The sequence below is a fragment of the Helianthus annuus genome, chromosome 3, assembly GCF_002127325.2.
Source record: "Helianthus annuus cultivar XRQ/B chromosome 3, HanXRQr2.0-SUNRISE, whole genome shotgun sequence".
In the NCBI taxonomy this organism is placed as follows: domain Eukaryota; kingdom Viridiplantae; phylum Streptophyta; class Magnoliopsida; order Asterales; family Asteraceae; genus Helianthus; species Helianthus annuus.
Window position 1 is genome coordinate 158,014,842 of NC_035435.2, and position 17,156 is coordinate 158,031,997.

Consider the following 17,156-nt stretch of genomic DNA (forward strand, 5'->3'; position numbering starts at 1 on the left):
TAAATCTTGATCCTCATCATTTCATCATTACAAGCGCTATATTATATACAAAAGTATAACGACGTCGATTTTATTTCGATTCCATACATATCTTAGACATGATACAACTTATCGAGATCTCTTTAGCTTAAGGTACCTGAGGTTCATCTTGAACCATCATGTCTACTGTCTCTTCAGGAGATCTTATTTCTATAACCTCGACTTGACTATCTTAATTACTTGCTCCAATTTTCGAGGAATTTTATTATGGGAATCGATTAGTCTACCATGCTTCAGGTGTGCCATAGACTCATTACCAATATATTGTCCTTCTGAGACAATTATCTTAATTGGAGCATTAGCAGTTGGCATATATTACTTAATAGTCATTTTTTCAGGTCAGTGAATGCGTCTGGTAATTATTTTTCCTAATCTTTGTGAATGAGTTGTCCTTGGAACTTCTGGTTCACATTGTTTAGTATGAGGATCAATGATAATTCATTCTAACTCATTTCTATTTCCAACTGCTTTTTATCTCCCCCTGATGTTGGGAATGTTAATCCATTAAGATGGAGATCAATTAATTGAGCCGTAAATAAATATCTCATGGATGACTCTATTCGTTATCATATATTCCCAACAACCTTTTAAAGTCCCATCTTTGTGCGCAGTGGTGGATCAATACATATACCGCACAACCAAAATCTTAGAAGGAACATCTTTGGTTCCTGACCAAAAACCAACTATAATGGGGATGACGTATTATAACTTGTTGGCTTGATGTGAACTAGTGTTACTATATGTAAAATCACATGTATCAAAATATAAACATAAAATTTTGCTCTCATGATCATTGACTTTGCAAACATTTGTAGACATTCAGCTATTGTCTCAACAAAAACGACTTCAATGATTATTAATAACTTGTGAATTATATTCACCGTTATAACCAAAATGAATATGCCAGTATGGAATAATCTACTTGTTATATCATTAGCTAAACCATAAATCACACAAACTTCAAGTTGTGAATTTAATAACCATTTAGGCAATGCATCAATTTAAAGACAAACTAAATGGTATCATGAGAGGATACTTATATCCTTATTCCAATTCCATAATATATAGGAATTTACATCCTACCTTAGTTGGCAATTAACAACATCCAATGAGAGCAAACACTAAATGGTAATTATCAATGAAGAATCTTCTAGTTCTTCAACACATTTCACATCATCGTTGACTCGGTATGGTCTAACCGGTCATGCCAATCAAATATCATAATCCATAAACTTCTAGTTTATGATTGTAATGTATTACTTACACTTATGCACAAGACATAAGACATATATATATATATATATATATATATATATATATATATATATATATATATATATCCATCCTTTCCACATATTATTCTTATATAATCACTTTGTTTATCTGCCACTTGTGGTGGTTAGTCTCATTATTAACATAATCATTGTATTTTTTTGATGGTTGACCTCATTAATAGTATGACCATCATTACAATTTTCTCAATTATGTCCATGATAATGACATTTTCAATGATCATTATATAATCACATTTTGAACTTTTCATGTGATATTACTACTTCAGGAGCATATCTTCAAATGTGATAAATGGAAAACTTTATCTAGTTTTTCCTTAAAAAATAACTTTTTTTTCATTATATAATTTGAGAAAAAGTTACATTACTGAGTCGTATAAACTTTATTGGTCAACATCTTACGACCTTTTATAACTTGATAATGAGATTTAGAAAGTATGACATGTGTCATGTCTGAGCATATTTATACTCTTTCATCATAGTTTTGTTAAACCATAACCCTCGTTTAATGATTTCATTGAATGCTATATATACATGAATGATAGCATATAAAATACATTACATACCATACACTCAGATTATCTAATACATGACATTATATATATTTGCTTGTAAGTAAAAAAAATGGATATTTCATGATCTATCATGGTATAACCAATCACATGCATATCTTACAAGACATTGCTATATTACGTAGTACACTTAACACACATGTTACAATAGTGTTGGGTTCATGAATCAACAATTTTAAATAATTCACTTTGGTTTAACAAAACACATATTGGTATAGAATATGTTTTGTTAGTTTAATAATTCATATCATTTTAAGCGTAATGAAGTACAAACAGATTAAAAACAATTTTCATGTAGTAGTAAAATTGCATAAAGTAGCATATTAGAATCAATTTTCATGCAGTGGCCAAATTTCATAAAGTAGCATGTTATAATCCATTTTCATACATTAGTAACATAATTCAATCTATTTATCTAGTGAAAACTTAAACAACACAAATAAAGGTACCATAATAATAATTAAATTTGAGCCACACGGGAATCAAGATGCATAACTTTTACAGGTAAAGATTTAAAAATCTCATCTAGTGATACATAAGTTTTGCAAAATCCAAAATAGTTTTAGTGATGGATTTCAAAATAAATGATTATGATAAATTAATAATTTAATTATATTAAAGAAAACTTCAAGTAAATCAAAACGATTTTTATAATTTTGTAACGAAAAAATCCAATATTGATATTTAAAGCATCTATAATTTAGATATGTATATCGATGAGGTATATATATTTTAGGTAAATATTCTTTTTTATGACACCAATTGAACATACTTTAATTTACGTATGGCTAATGTGTTTGCACATATAGACAAGAAAAACCAACAATCAAATGTTCTCCAATTCCAAATAAACTATTTTCTCAATATGATAAAAGATGATAATCAATTAATAACAACAGAATGATTTGAATTCATATTTTATAAACCCAAAAGATTAACTAAGAATGATATGATTTCCACTAATCCAATCAAAGAATCCACCAATAACAACATAACCTAGTTCTTTTGATAAGAAAAGAGAATTAAATTAAAATAAAATAACTCAATAAAAGTAATCCAAAATATGTCTTCTTTTATCTTATTAACAATAAATAAATCCAAAATATTGTAAGATCAATAACAATAAATTACAAGGTGATAAGAGTGTAACTCTGAGCAACCTAAAAATATATACTAAATAATCTAATATGCTCGGTCATCCCTTATATATTATCGTGTTCAATGTAAATCAACTTATATCTAGTTTATATCATTTATTTATTTATTGTTATGATTTCTAACGCAAAACATCAATTTACAAAAAAAAAAAAAAAAAAAAAAAAAAAACATTTAAGATGATGCATAATAATTACCTTTTATTGGTACTTACAAAATAGCCACATATATTGAGATGATCCAGCAACTTCTGGTATATAAGATGTGCATCCTCTTACGAACCATAAAGTGGATTAAGGTTTTAGTTGGAGTACTTCGTGCTGATAACGTGTTATGAACAAGCCTAATAGCAAGAAGATGAGAAAAGATAATGGGAGAGAAAGAGATGTTTATTATAGATGGTGTATTCATCCAATAAATACAATCTATATATATAATATATGAATAAGATGTGGGACACGTGTCAAGTGATGGTGCAACTAAAATGGATTTTTGGCGGGAAAAATGTGAGAATCCTTATGTTTTTACACGGGATCCGCGTGTGATATATCCATACCCGTTTTTTGGACCCGGGTATAAAAACTATCTAATTAGCCTAAGTCTCTCAAACACATCATTCTTCTCATTCAGGCTTTCATTCAAGCTTACAAAACCCTAATTTTGTTCATCGCCGACAAGCTAATCAACCACCATCTCTTTCGATTTCATTAACCCTAGCGGCGCATATGCATCTTCTTCAACAAATCCACGAATCTTCTTCAGCAAATTGGCAATGGTGATTCCAAAGTTACCTTTTAACCATCGATTCTGTAGATTCGAGGTCGCAATTGAAACCCTAATGTTTTTTTATTTTCAAATCAGTTATCTTTTTGGATTTGCGAAACAAAGGTATGCAATCAAGCTTTTGATCTTCTACCTCTTGATTTTCTTCATGGTAAAGTCAGTTTGATTTATCATCCAAGTGTGCTCAGAGATTGATTTATCGCCAGAAGATAACTACAGGCGATGACGAAATGCAATCGTTTCTCCGATGCCGGTAGGTTGATGTCGTCGATATACGGGTCGTGTATTATGAATCTGTTGGAGCCCTGTGAGGAATATTATAAATCCAAACCCTTGTCTTCTTCTTTGTCTATTTTTCGTTATGAAAATCGTAGGGTTAAACAAATAGGTATTATTAATTTATTTCAATTTTGGATGTTTTTCGATTTGGGGTTTAAAAAGATTTGATTTTTAATATGCCCATTGGATTATTGTTTAGGCAAAGCTATGGCAATTGCTGTGCAACCTGCTAAAGAACCGACAACGAAGAAGAAAGCGGTGACGATTAAACGAAGAGTGGTGATTGGGCTGGGTGTGGTATCCCCAGTTGGATACAAGAATATGCTGTTTGGGATTTAATAATTGATTATTTATAAGTTTTTTTTAATACGTTGGCTATCCAATTACAATAAGCAGTTCTAATGATTATTTTCGAACATTATTGGTCTAATTGGAGTTGCTTTCATAAAATTGCAGGGGAAATTAAGTCGTTCTCAGCTAATGGATGGATAGCACCGAAGCTTTCAAAACGGGTAGACAAGTTTATGCTTTACTTGCTAACTGCTGGCAAGAAGGCACTAGAAAATGGTGGTGTTACATATGAGGTCATGAAAGAATTAGACATAACAAAATGTGGTGTCATAATTGAATCTGCACTTGATGGCATGAAGGTTAGTTTTACCTTTCTAATACAATAAGAATATTTCGAATAATTTTTAGTGGTGTTTGAAGATAGTTTTTTATCCAGATATTTCAAGATGCGATTGAGGCATTGAGGGTTTCGTACAAGAAGATGAATCCGTTTTGTGTCCCATTTGCAACCACAAACAGATAACTTCTTCAATTCTTGCAATGGATTTGGTAATTAGTTACTTTGTTGCAAATTATTTTATGAAAGTTGTGGACTTATGCTGATGTTTTTTTGGTGATATGTAGGGTTGGATGGGACCAAATTATTCCATTTCCACAGCTTGTGCTACGAGTAATTATTGTATACTCAATGTAGCTAATCATATTATCAGAGGTGATACTGTAAGTTTACAGCATCATTGTTCATTCGTGTGTAATTCTCCATAATCCACCAACAGACTCTAGGTTTGGACTAATTGGGTGAAAACTTGCAGGAATGATGCTTTCTGGTAGTTCTGATTCAGACATAATTCCTATAGGTCTCACTGGAAGCAGCCTCTTTGTTTGAAGCTAACTTGACTGCATAAGGATCTTTTAATGATGCAGTTAATGGTTGTGTTTGTGTCTTTCATACAGCATCTCCTGTTATAATTTCAGTTGATGACCCACAAGTCAACTTTACATTCTTTTACTCTTAATTATCCAAAAGTGGTAAAACTTGAATTATTTTCAAAAAGATGAGTTATTTGATTATTTTCAATTAGGCACAACTGATAGATCCTGCAGTTAAGGGAACACTTAATGTTCTCAAATCAGCCGCAAAAGTTCAATCTCTCAAGAAAGTAGTCCTGACTTCTTCCATGGCTGCAGTTGTGTCGGGTAAAAGACTTCTATAGTCTGGTGTTATGGTGGATGAAACCTGGTTTACAGATCCATTAGTTTGCGAGCAAAATAAGGTACAGTTTTACATTAAAACAGCTACAAATTACTTTTATTCATCAGAGATTTTGTAACTTTTTCAGTCGTTAAGAAGGTACAGTTTCACATTAAATCGGCTACAAAAATACTTTTATTCATCAGATATTTTGTAACTTTTTCAGTTGTAGTATCGTTAATTCCCGTTTTAATTTAAGGGAATCACATTAATTCCCTTGAAAGCCACCTGCCCCGTGCAAGTTGCGTATTACTCGATCACATTTGTTAGCAGGGTATTACTAGGGTCTTATGAGTTTTTCGTTAATGGGTTCTCATGGTTACCCAAAATAATTTTTTATACTTGTAAATTTACCATATTGATTTTTTATAATTTTTTTCTTGCAGTGCTTTTGAGAAATCATTTCGAGCCCGATTGATTAAGGTGAAACATAATTCGTGATTTTCAGTTTGATTGCTTTTTAGATGTATGGTTATATCCAACAGGCCTTTCTCTGTGCTACAGATGAACCTGGACACTGGTTATGACTGCTTAAGAAGTTTCGGTTCTCTTTTCTCAGAGGATATTCCAATATGAGCGGTAATAAATTGTTTTTGTATATTATTTGCTACATATTTCTTCATGGCTTTATCAGAATGATTATTTATGTTAGCAACCTTCAGGGAACGACAATAAAATTTCAGAGAACAACTAATGGACATCTTGTTACTGAGAGTGAGTCTCTCACCATATTTAGTGCTTACCATATATTCATATCTGTTGGTTGGAGCTGTCAATTATCAGCATTAGCTGGTCAAGTCGGGCAGAATTGTTAATCGGTCGGGTTAGGTTTGATCCCAAACACTTTTTGTCCAGAATCTTTATAAATAGACCCGTTCATAAGTAAATGACCTGTTTGACCCCTTGACAATGCTTTGATCGCGGTAGTAACTTGCAGGCTTTTGTTTTCTCCAATCATTACAATATTACATGCATATTTCTCAACCGTCATCCTTTTCTCAGTTTCCTCATGCAACCAATGTTATAAACTTATAAACCCTATCGGCTATGTAAATGGACGGTTTTTAATTCCTTTGTTTTTCTTGTATACAGTTGAAGGCAATTGGATTGGTGCAGTTCATAGCATGGATTTATGTAGTAAGTGTTTATAAATGTGACTATTTGGGCTTATATTGCATCTCAAACGGGTCATATTATAAAAATAGAACATTTTAAACAAGTTAAATGGGTCTAAAATAGCCCAAAGTATATTTTAAATCCATACAACCTCTTAAATCCCATGATTAAAAAAGTACATTAGTACTATGTGTTGATCCATACCCAGATTTTTGACCCTACTATATAAATGTTCTAAAAATTAGGGGTGTGTAAGGTTCGGTTCGGTTTTTTGGTAAAACCAAAACCGTAACCGAAAGTTCGGTTTTTGGTTTTTAAAAACCGTTCGGTTTTGGGTATTTCGGTTTTAGTAACGGTTCGGTTCGGTTTTTCGGTTTTTTCTGTTTTTGAAGCAAATTATGTAAGATTCAAAACTTAAAAAGTATAATTCAAGAATCTTTCTTAAAAGTTTACATTTTATGTAGTCATTCTATGTAGTTGATGGGAGTAAATTAATGGTGACGAGGGAATGCAGATTTGATGCAAAAACCATGTTAGAAAGATTAAGAAACTTCAGCTTAGCATTCGTTGGCGATTCTATTGGAAGAAATCGATTGGATTCCCTTTATGTTTGTTGTCGTGGTTGCTTACAAATCTTAAATATATGAAGTTAGTGATACTGGTCTTGATATGATGTTTTCTCATATGGTCATAAGTTTGTATATATGCGAAATGAAAGATATACTTATAGTTATCCATGATATGCTTATTAACAGGCTACACAACCAGAAGTCATAGCACAAGAAAAGGCCTTGAAAGCAGCCATGGTTGAAGGCTGATGTTGCTAGAGAGGTATGGAAGAGTGTTTATTTTGTTGGAGTTTATAGTTTTTCCCAATATAGTCATCCGGCTTGACATGTTTCACCAAGCTATCTAAATGACTTTATTATGTTCTTTAATGCTTATTCTTTGATTTTTGTGGAAAGTGTTTCTGGATCAGTAAAATAGTTTGTTCTTTGCTTCTCAGTTGGTGTATATTATTACTAATGTGTTGGAATCTTTAACTTTGTATGGTATCATCTTATCACAGGAAAGAGGCCAATGAAGATGAGAATGAAAGCATATCCTACACATGAATTGATATAAATTGAGTGTCCTATAATTAGTTACCAATCAGGTTCATTTAGACACCTTCATTAACTTTTCTTTTCAACGGGTCAACACACATATATTTGGGCATGGGTTGAGTTTTTATTTTTGGAAAAATTCTGGATAGTCTATTTAAGTAATTAGAATAAGAATACGGTTTATTGGTTCATTAAGAATATTTTTTTAGAAATATCATTATAAGTTTGTTTTTGACATGACTTGATACATGGTATTGATCAAGAGACTGCTGGTGTAGTAATGGCTAGATTAACCTCATTTAAAATGAAGAGTGATGTTTAGAAATATCATTGTAAGTTTGTGTAGTGTGTCTTTGTTTGAATGTTTCATGTATCTATTCTTCAACTTATAGATTCTTATTTAATTCAGGAAACATTTGATGCTGGGAAAGTGGAACTTTTTAAGCTGGTAGCTTTTGTCCGTGAGAAAATACACAAAGGTGATAGTATATGTTAGTTTCGAAAATCAAGTTTTTGGCATAGGAATGTGATTGTAGACCATTAATACTAAATAAAAACTCATAGACTTAGGCATGATTGGTGTATACTTTTATTGTTACAATGAAATTGGAACTTTGTGTTTTTCAACCAGGTGTGGACAACAATCACACAGTTAGCTCATCATGTTATGCTATTTGTTTCAACCAGGTACATATTTGAGGTAGCATGTTCAGAATGGACTCAATTCGAGGAGCTACACCTTGTGGTGCTGGTGGTTTAAGGTATGTTGCCAGGCCTGTCTAATTGTGTATCTTGCCAAGTCACCATTTATTATTTTTTTGCTAACTCATCACTGCACTAATGTTTACATTTTGAGCAATCACAGGACCATAAAAGTGTGTTATAGGTTATAGAAATAGCTTGAAAAGAAACGCGTTAACACGACTTTTAGCATTTGGCACCCGCCGTTTCATAGATGGATAAATATAATTCTAAAGAGTATAAATACCCTCGAACATCATCATTTGTGTTAATGAAGTTTTATGTATTTTTCGTACCCACATTTTACAAATATGTGTTGTACAGTGTGTGCGTTTTTTGTGTCATGTTTTATAATAAAGAGTGATTCTTGATTCAGCAGTTGATGTCAAGAGCTGATGCTCTTTGCTTCTAGGTAGTTTATTACTTCCCTATTTTGACCGTGTATCGAATGTAGGTTTAACGAATTTGGTGTTCATGGTGGACCAATAACAAAAACCCTCGCGCCTAAGCTTAGTAAGTTGTAAAGTATGTAACAACACATATCGGCTTCAAGTACCAGAATTTGAGGTAAAAAACGGGTTTTTCTTTTCTTCAAGTAGGATGATTGTCATGTTTGTTTAACATAGGCCCTGCTTAATTTAAGTCTTACTGATACTGATAAGCCTGATTACTGGAGTTATAGCCCTGAAGGGTATGTTTAACATTAATCGGTGAGTCTTAATAAAAGAAAAAACAAAATAAAATACATATAATTTCCTAAAATACGTTGTTTATAATATGTTTATGAATTTTGTTAGTTGAAAATTCAAGTAAAAGCATATTATAATATAATTTAAAAACAAACAATATAACATTTTGTATGGGTTGCATGTAGAATTAGCCAGACTCAAGTTGATACATTCTCATGAGCAGACTTCTACACAAAGGTTAGTTATGCTACATGCTACCCCTACAATTGTGAAACAAGTTTCCATTTGGCTTTTGAGGTAATACTTATCACTTTTGCACTTTATATATGACAAAACCAATTATTTGAAAAAAAAAATCTTCTTTGAAGAACACAATTTCTTTTTATTAATAAAGGTGATAGATTCGCTAAAGACAGACTCATGCTTAATATAGAGAAATTCCATGAACGAATTCCATCTATACTTTCTTAGCTAAAAAGATGTTCGTATGTATCACATCTGAATATTTTCACCATTTCTTACTTAACTACAGTCGTTCTCAAGATCCGTTCAATATGGTGATACCACATAAATTTAAGGAGATCTACAATTTTGCATTCGACTGGGCAAAGGAGAGGGATGTAGCTAACTTATTCCATTAGGTTTTTCTTTTATTATCTTTCCTAAAGCTTTTCATTTTGGTGAGTTAGTTAACGGGTCAAATATCTATGATAATTTGGGATAAAAGATAGTATTGCAAAATGGTGAACCGTGAACCCCATTTAAAAAAGGTAAGCGACTTGGGCTTTTGAGCAACAAGGTGGGTTAAAATGGGTTAGGTGTAACATAGGTTAAGCAACTTGGGCTTTTGAGCAAAAAAAATTTGTCTTGCGGTGAATACATGAATGAGATGAATGTACAATATGGTTTACAATTATGTGCAGCACTTAATTTGTTTAACATATTTTCACATAATTAAAGTTATTCCTTAATTTATTGAATTTCTTAATTTATCCATAAGTAAATTTACAATGTAGACAATTCTATGAATCTCGGGTTCACTTACAATGTTCTTACGCATTTGTTATCTAGATTATGGGTTATTATTTTTATTATTATTTATTTATTTATTTATATTTTTGCAGTTTGCATCCGTCCTCCGGTTGATGTTGTAGCGATGAAGTATTCTACAAGAATGGAGGGCCGCTTTCAACTCATCTAAGGTTTTATGTGTGCCCGTTTGATATAAAGCACAACCCATTTCATTCATTAATATGACTTTGTATTTTAATTTTTTTATGCACTTTAGATTTATATAATTTAAAATGATTTGGCAATATTCTAATAGGGATTCACAGATCTGTTATTACCTCAAATTTTGTTTAACTTGTGATGGATACTTGATGATATGATGGTGATCAATGATTAGATGTATTGGGCATGCCAGTTTGGTAGTACCTTTTTTATATGAAAATAAAAGAGTAAAACGTTGGGAGACCAATTGAGCACCTTCTTAGCTTTTGATGCGTTTCTTTACGCTCTTCGTCTAGCCTTGGCTATGAGATCCTGTGATTTGAGAATTTCCCGCTGACAAAGGTCAAAGACATGGTCCGCAACAAGCAAATTCTATTGTTAAATCATGTTGGCAATCATATTAAAGTACCAGATTCATTGACAAAAACCATGAAGCGAGGCGCAACGCGTGCGGGAATACCCCTATTTAGGCTAAAAGATTTAAAGTATAAACTAATATTAGATTGTTCTATATAATATTTGTGTTGTATTTAAAATATATCTTAACTACGTGTTAGGATTAAACTGATTTCGGGTTAAGACAGGTTCGGAGCAAAATGAGTTCAGTTCAATTAAATAATTATTAATTAAGTTCGGGTCAATGTGGGTTTGGAACAAAATAAGTTCGGGTCAAACTGGTGTTTTTTTTTTTTTTTTTTTTTTGAAAAAAAAAGACCAACAAAAACTTTAAAGTTTGGAAACTTTTTTTGAGCACCTATTATGATAATTTTGTCGAAGAAATGGGTTTTGAGAAACAGTTTGATGTTATAGATTACTAAACTCTTCTTCACTAACTTGGATATAAGGGATATTTGTTTAAGAACTTCTATGGTTTAAAAGTTACATGTTTGGATTCTTATTGCCTGAAACCTAATCTTAAATTTAACCCAAATTGACTTGAAATGTTATATGCTTAATTACAATTCTAACAATATAAAGTTCCTAAGAAATTTAATATATTACTTATGATATACTTTTAGATTATATAGTATATTAATATCTTGATTCTTGATACCGGTAAAGAGATATGAGATCATTTTCGAGTAATCTGCCGGGCATCACCTAATATCAAACCCTTAGAATTTCCTATACCCCAACCAATCTTTCTCCTTGGGTTCGGAGTTTATAAGCCATCCAAGTAATCATAAAACCATTTTTTCAAATTCGGCATTAGGTGATTGCTACTCTCATTTTATATAATGGAGAAGAAGGCATTCACTAAACTTTTTAGCAAATTTACACAGTCTAGATTGACGTCTACAACTCTTCCAACTCCTCAAGGATTCAGAGAAAGTTAGCAAGAAAGAGACTTAGCTCCTATCTCTATGAATTCAAAGCAGTTTTTATGATTTTTAAGTTTTAAACATTGTTTTTTTTAATATTTCAGTTTGTTTGACGTGGTTGTTTGATCTTTATATGCTTTTTTATATATATGAATAAATCTATCCTTTTTTAACCAATATTTTTTTCTTTTTAACTTAATCAACTTAGCATTTGTCGTGTAAGGATTTCATCACGTTGTTTATAATCTGTTTATGAATTTTATTAGTTGAAAATTCAGGTAAAAGCATAATATAATATAATTTAAAAACAAACAATATAACTTTTTGTATCGGTTTACGAAACATTTTTTAACTGAGATCTCATTAAAAATTAAAAGGTAATAAGCTTTACACGAAAACTATGAATACACATGGAGACAAAGTTAGGATACTGATGAAACGGAACAAATAAATTATTGTGGGAAGGGAAAGAAGATACTAACGAGTTTCAAAATGTTGTTTATGTACATTTTATTATTGAAAACTATTTTTTCCTAACCCGGGATGTTCCCGGGTGATAGCCTAGTGGAATATATATAGGGTAAAGAAACTTGGAGAATAAGCCTATTCTATTTTAGGCGTTGATAACCACAATATCAATATATTTATAATAAAGTGTTAAATTTTTTTTTTTTTATAAATGCAAAGCAAAGATGGAAACCTTTAAAAACCAAATTAACATAAATGAGTTAATACAAAGACAGATACATTTACATATTTTATTAAATGCGAAAAATATTACAATTCAAAATGTTCAATAGGCAGATAAGATAGGCAAAATTTACTGGAATCCAATCTACTATTTGCTTCCATCCATCTCCAAGACCGTAACTGCATAATGTTTCCCAGCTTTAGTCATCTTCACTTGTTTCGAGTAGACTTCATTAACAACCAATTCCTTGTTCCACCTTTAAGAAACATTTTTTTGACAAATGCATAAGAAAATAACTGAAATAAATAAAAAGTAACATGAGTAAATGCCAAAAAAGTAGCACCTTATATTAATGAAAAATGAATGAATAACATATTTGACCCTAAAATTCAAACTAACAACGTATAGTATTATGGACATAAAAATTTGTATTTTTTATATTATGATAGTTTGCTGTACATATATTCCAAAATTAATATAAAATAGAGTGATTGTTAGAAGAAGATAAATACCAGAGCTTTCTTTGATGTATCACGCAAAATACTCGCCGTTTTTATTTATTATTTAGTATAGAGATAGATTTGTGTTATTCAATATGCAAAGTCAAACTTTTCAGCACCCTTGCTCCAGTCATAACATACCTACATATAAGAGCATTCAGATTCCTTCCATCATTTCTATTATATAATTACATTAAAAATTACTACATTTTATCAATGAAACAATACTTTTTTATACCTTTATCATTACATTTTCTCTCTCCTACACTCACAACAATTTTCAAAATATATTAAAAAAATTATAAAAGGTGAATAGTGTTCTCTCAAATATATAGATAAACAAAACATTTTTTCTCTCCTTCACTCACAATCAATTACAATCACTTTTTATAATATAAATAACACGGTCAGAAAATTTGTTGGTAAAGGATGTGAATACTCTAACACATGTATATCGAAACCCATTATATAACCCTACAAAAATTAATTTGAGACACAATGGTTTGGATGAATGGTTATCACACTATTTTTAAATATATAACACCCCTTACAAAAAGTCACAACTTTTGAATATATCACATCATTTCAAAATGTTGCAACCCTTCAAACTACTTTTAAATATATCACACCCTTACCAAAGTCACAACCCTTCCTATGTATAGAAAAAGTCATGACCCTTCAAACTATTTTTAAATATGTCACACCCCTATAGAAAGTCATAACTTTTAAATATATCTCACTCCTTTAAAAAGTTACAACCCTTAAACTATTTTTAAATATATTACACTCTTTACAAAAATTCACAACCCCTTGCTTATACCCATTCGATTGAAAATCGCATCGGTTAGAAACAATTACCATACTTTGTTGCATATCTATAAGTGTCGCCTTCAAAAAATGAAGTGGTTTGATTTTATTTAATCCATACATTGCTGGTCATGTCCCTTCATCAATTGGTGTGATTATATTATTTAATTAATCCAATTTCTTACCCGCGTTCATCCAGGAAATGTATATTAAGAAGTAATAATATAAATAGACATATGTTACAAAAATAAATTGGATATATACTGCAATAATGCAATCTAACAAATGCTTCCAATTTATCTATTTAACATTTACTTTTTTATTTATTTTTCAAACACATATACTAATACGCATATAGAATATTTATGAACGCATTAGACTAATGTGATTTCTTCTTTCCGAACCAAGCTACAATAATCATTTTATTATATCAATTTTCATTCCGAAAATAGACACCGAGTTTACTATTATGCATATACATATAAGAATTATAAGAATTGGTGAGAATACAATGTAATTTACTCTCCATTTTAAGACGCGTAGGATTTATCTGGTGTGTAGAGTGCAAGTGCTCTAATTTGTCTCCGCTTCTCATAAGACATCATTTCATGAAATGATGGGCTATGTATATATAGGTTACCGTACACCCATCCGAACCATTACACCCTTTTATCAAAAGGATGTGAATGTCCTCAAATCCTTTACAATTCTTCGTTCTGATATGTAACCGCCCCATACCAAAAAATGCATCTTAACCGCCATCTTTAAATTAAAAGAAAAAAGTGGTGTTACAATTCTTCAGTTCCGATACGTAACCACCCTGTTCCCAAAAAGACATATTAACCGTCATCTTTAAATTTAAAAATGAAGTGGGGTGCTATATATTTTATTTAATACGTTATTTTCCTTTTATCAACTATTGAAGGTAATATTTACAAGATATTTATATTTGTAATCATTTTTAATACATTGTCAATTCCATCGGTTCATGCGATATGGTGGGTCCAAAATAAAAAAAGAAAAGTTTTATTTTAATATTGTGTGTAATGGGTAGGTGATGAGGTGAAAATTAAGAAGGGTAAAGATATTTGTAGGGTTGGAGATGAAAGTGAGACTTTTAAGGATTTGTAAGGATATTATGTGGCAGTTGACGTGGTAGCTAAAGGCGACTAAGGACACACTTAGCATTGGAGACGGTCTAACATGTTACTTTTTTTTAACGTAAACTTTGGATCAACGGATCAGCAGAGTATCATCGTGTTATTATTAGCAGAATCACCCGATTATATACATCTCTACTAGACCAATTCAAAAGAAAACCAAATAAATATTAGAAAAATCCCCTTATGAGAATTGAACCCATGACCTATGTTAGTAACAAATAAATAATAATAATAATAATAATAATAATAATAATAATAATAATAATAATAATAATAATAATAATAATAATAATAATAATAATAATATAAGTTTTAGAACATTCTTTAAAATAGTGTTTTAACCTCCATAATTTGCTGTCAGCTCCAATGGTTTGATTTGGTTTGATTCGGTTCGGTCGGTCATGTCTTAAAAACCGATCATCGGTAACTCAAACCGGTTTCTTTTGTGGTTGTGTTGATTAATTCCAAAAGTTATTAGGTACTGCTGAACCTTGTAGATGTGAACCCATCAAGAATCTAATTTTATTTAGTTTTGATTATAATGAAATAAGATAAATTCTAATCTTTAAACATTGCTACTTTGTTTAGCTCCCATTGCAATTGAACAAAAGACAACAACTTCATGGGTAGCAAACGGGAAAACATACTACCCATACTCGGCTATAGTGACCAACAACTCAGGAAAGACAATCAAGAACCTTAACTTATCAGTCTCCAAACTCTACGATACTCTATGGGGTCTAACCAAGAGCCCAAGCGGCTCATACGGGTTCCCAACATGGGTTAGTTCATTGGAAGCTGGCAAAAGCATTGCGTTTGTGTACATCCATACCGCTTCACCTGCAGAAGTTTCAGTCTCAAATTACACATTGGCATAAGTCAAGATCAAGAACGCGATCAACAAACGAGTGCAACTGAAGTAAATTTTTCTTGGGGTGTGGTGTTTTTAGTTGTGATTTTTGGGTTGTTTAATGTTTTTAAAGGTGTGTAAGAATGGAGGGTGAAAGTAGTGAAGAGAGGGTTGAAAAGAAGAGCTCTCCTCCTCTTTCTTTAGATTAGTGTTGTTTTTCACTTCAAATTAGCCTTTTGAAGTTATTTTCACTTGTTATTGGTGTGTGTGTTTTGGTGTAAATGTGGCAAAACACTTTAAGTTCCAATATGAATGCCAGATTATGCAACACATTCGTGTTCTTCTTCGACTTGTTTTTGTTTCAATAACCGATTGTTAGGATTCATGTATTGTTCAAAACCTAATATGTCATTGTCCATTCCAAATAACATGTCATATACCTAAAAAACAAATATGATTTGTGCAATTTCAAATTAAAACATGCCACTTTGGCCTCGTATTCGCATTCTTCAAGACTTTTCGTTGACTTGGTCACAGGGCCTTACCACTGTTTGCAAAAGTTATGGTCATTTTTTAAGCCTTTTGCTTCACTTGGTCATGGTCCGTCTTTAAAAGTTATGGCATTTGAAAATGACACCTGAACTCATGCTCTTGAAATTTTTTTTCCAAGATGTATTTTGATTAACAGTTTAAATTGGCGCCAAGAAGTTTAGATTTAAAATGGGAATAAATATAATTTAAAGGAGTAAACTGCCATTTTGGTCCCTGAGGTTTGGTTACTTTTGCCATTTTAGTCCAAAACTCAAACCTTTTGCATCTGGGTCCCTGTGGTTTCAGTTTTATTGCCATTTTGGTCCAAAAATGAAATCAGGTCATACTTGTCTTATAAAATCCTGCAATTTTGTCATTTTTCCTAGGGGCAACTCAGGTCATATTTGTCTTATAAAATATGGTATTTATTTATTAAAAAGAAATGATCATTTTGCCCCTGCGGAAAATGACAAAATAACAGGATTTTATAAGACAAATATGACCTGATTTCATTTTTGGACCAAAATGGCAATAAAACTGAAACCACAGGGACCCAGATGCAAAAAGTTTGAGTTTTGAACTAAAGTGACAAAATTGACCAAACCACAGGGACCAAAATGGCAGTTTACTCAATTTAAAGTTTCAAAGTATATGAAAGTAAGTTTCTTTTGCTATACTTCTTTTTCTTTTAAGAGAGCCTAAGGATTGCAATGAGTCAAGTTTATGCAAGTATTGTCGTATTGG

At 31.4% G+C, this 17,156-nt stretch overlaps 1 pseudogene; it reads left to right on the top strand.

Moving 5' to 3' along the window:
• Positions 1–5,625, top strand: part of LOC110932307 — a 35,045-nt pseudogene extending 29,420 nt beyond the window's left edge.
• Positions 5,626–17,156: the final 11,531 nt, after the last annotated feature.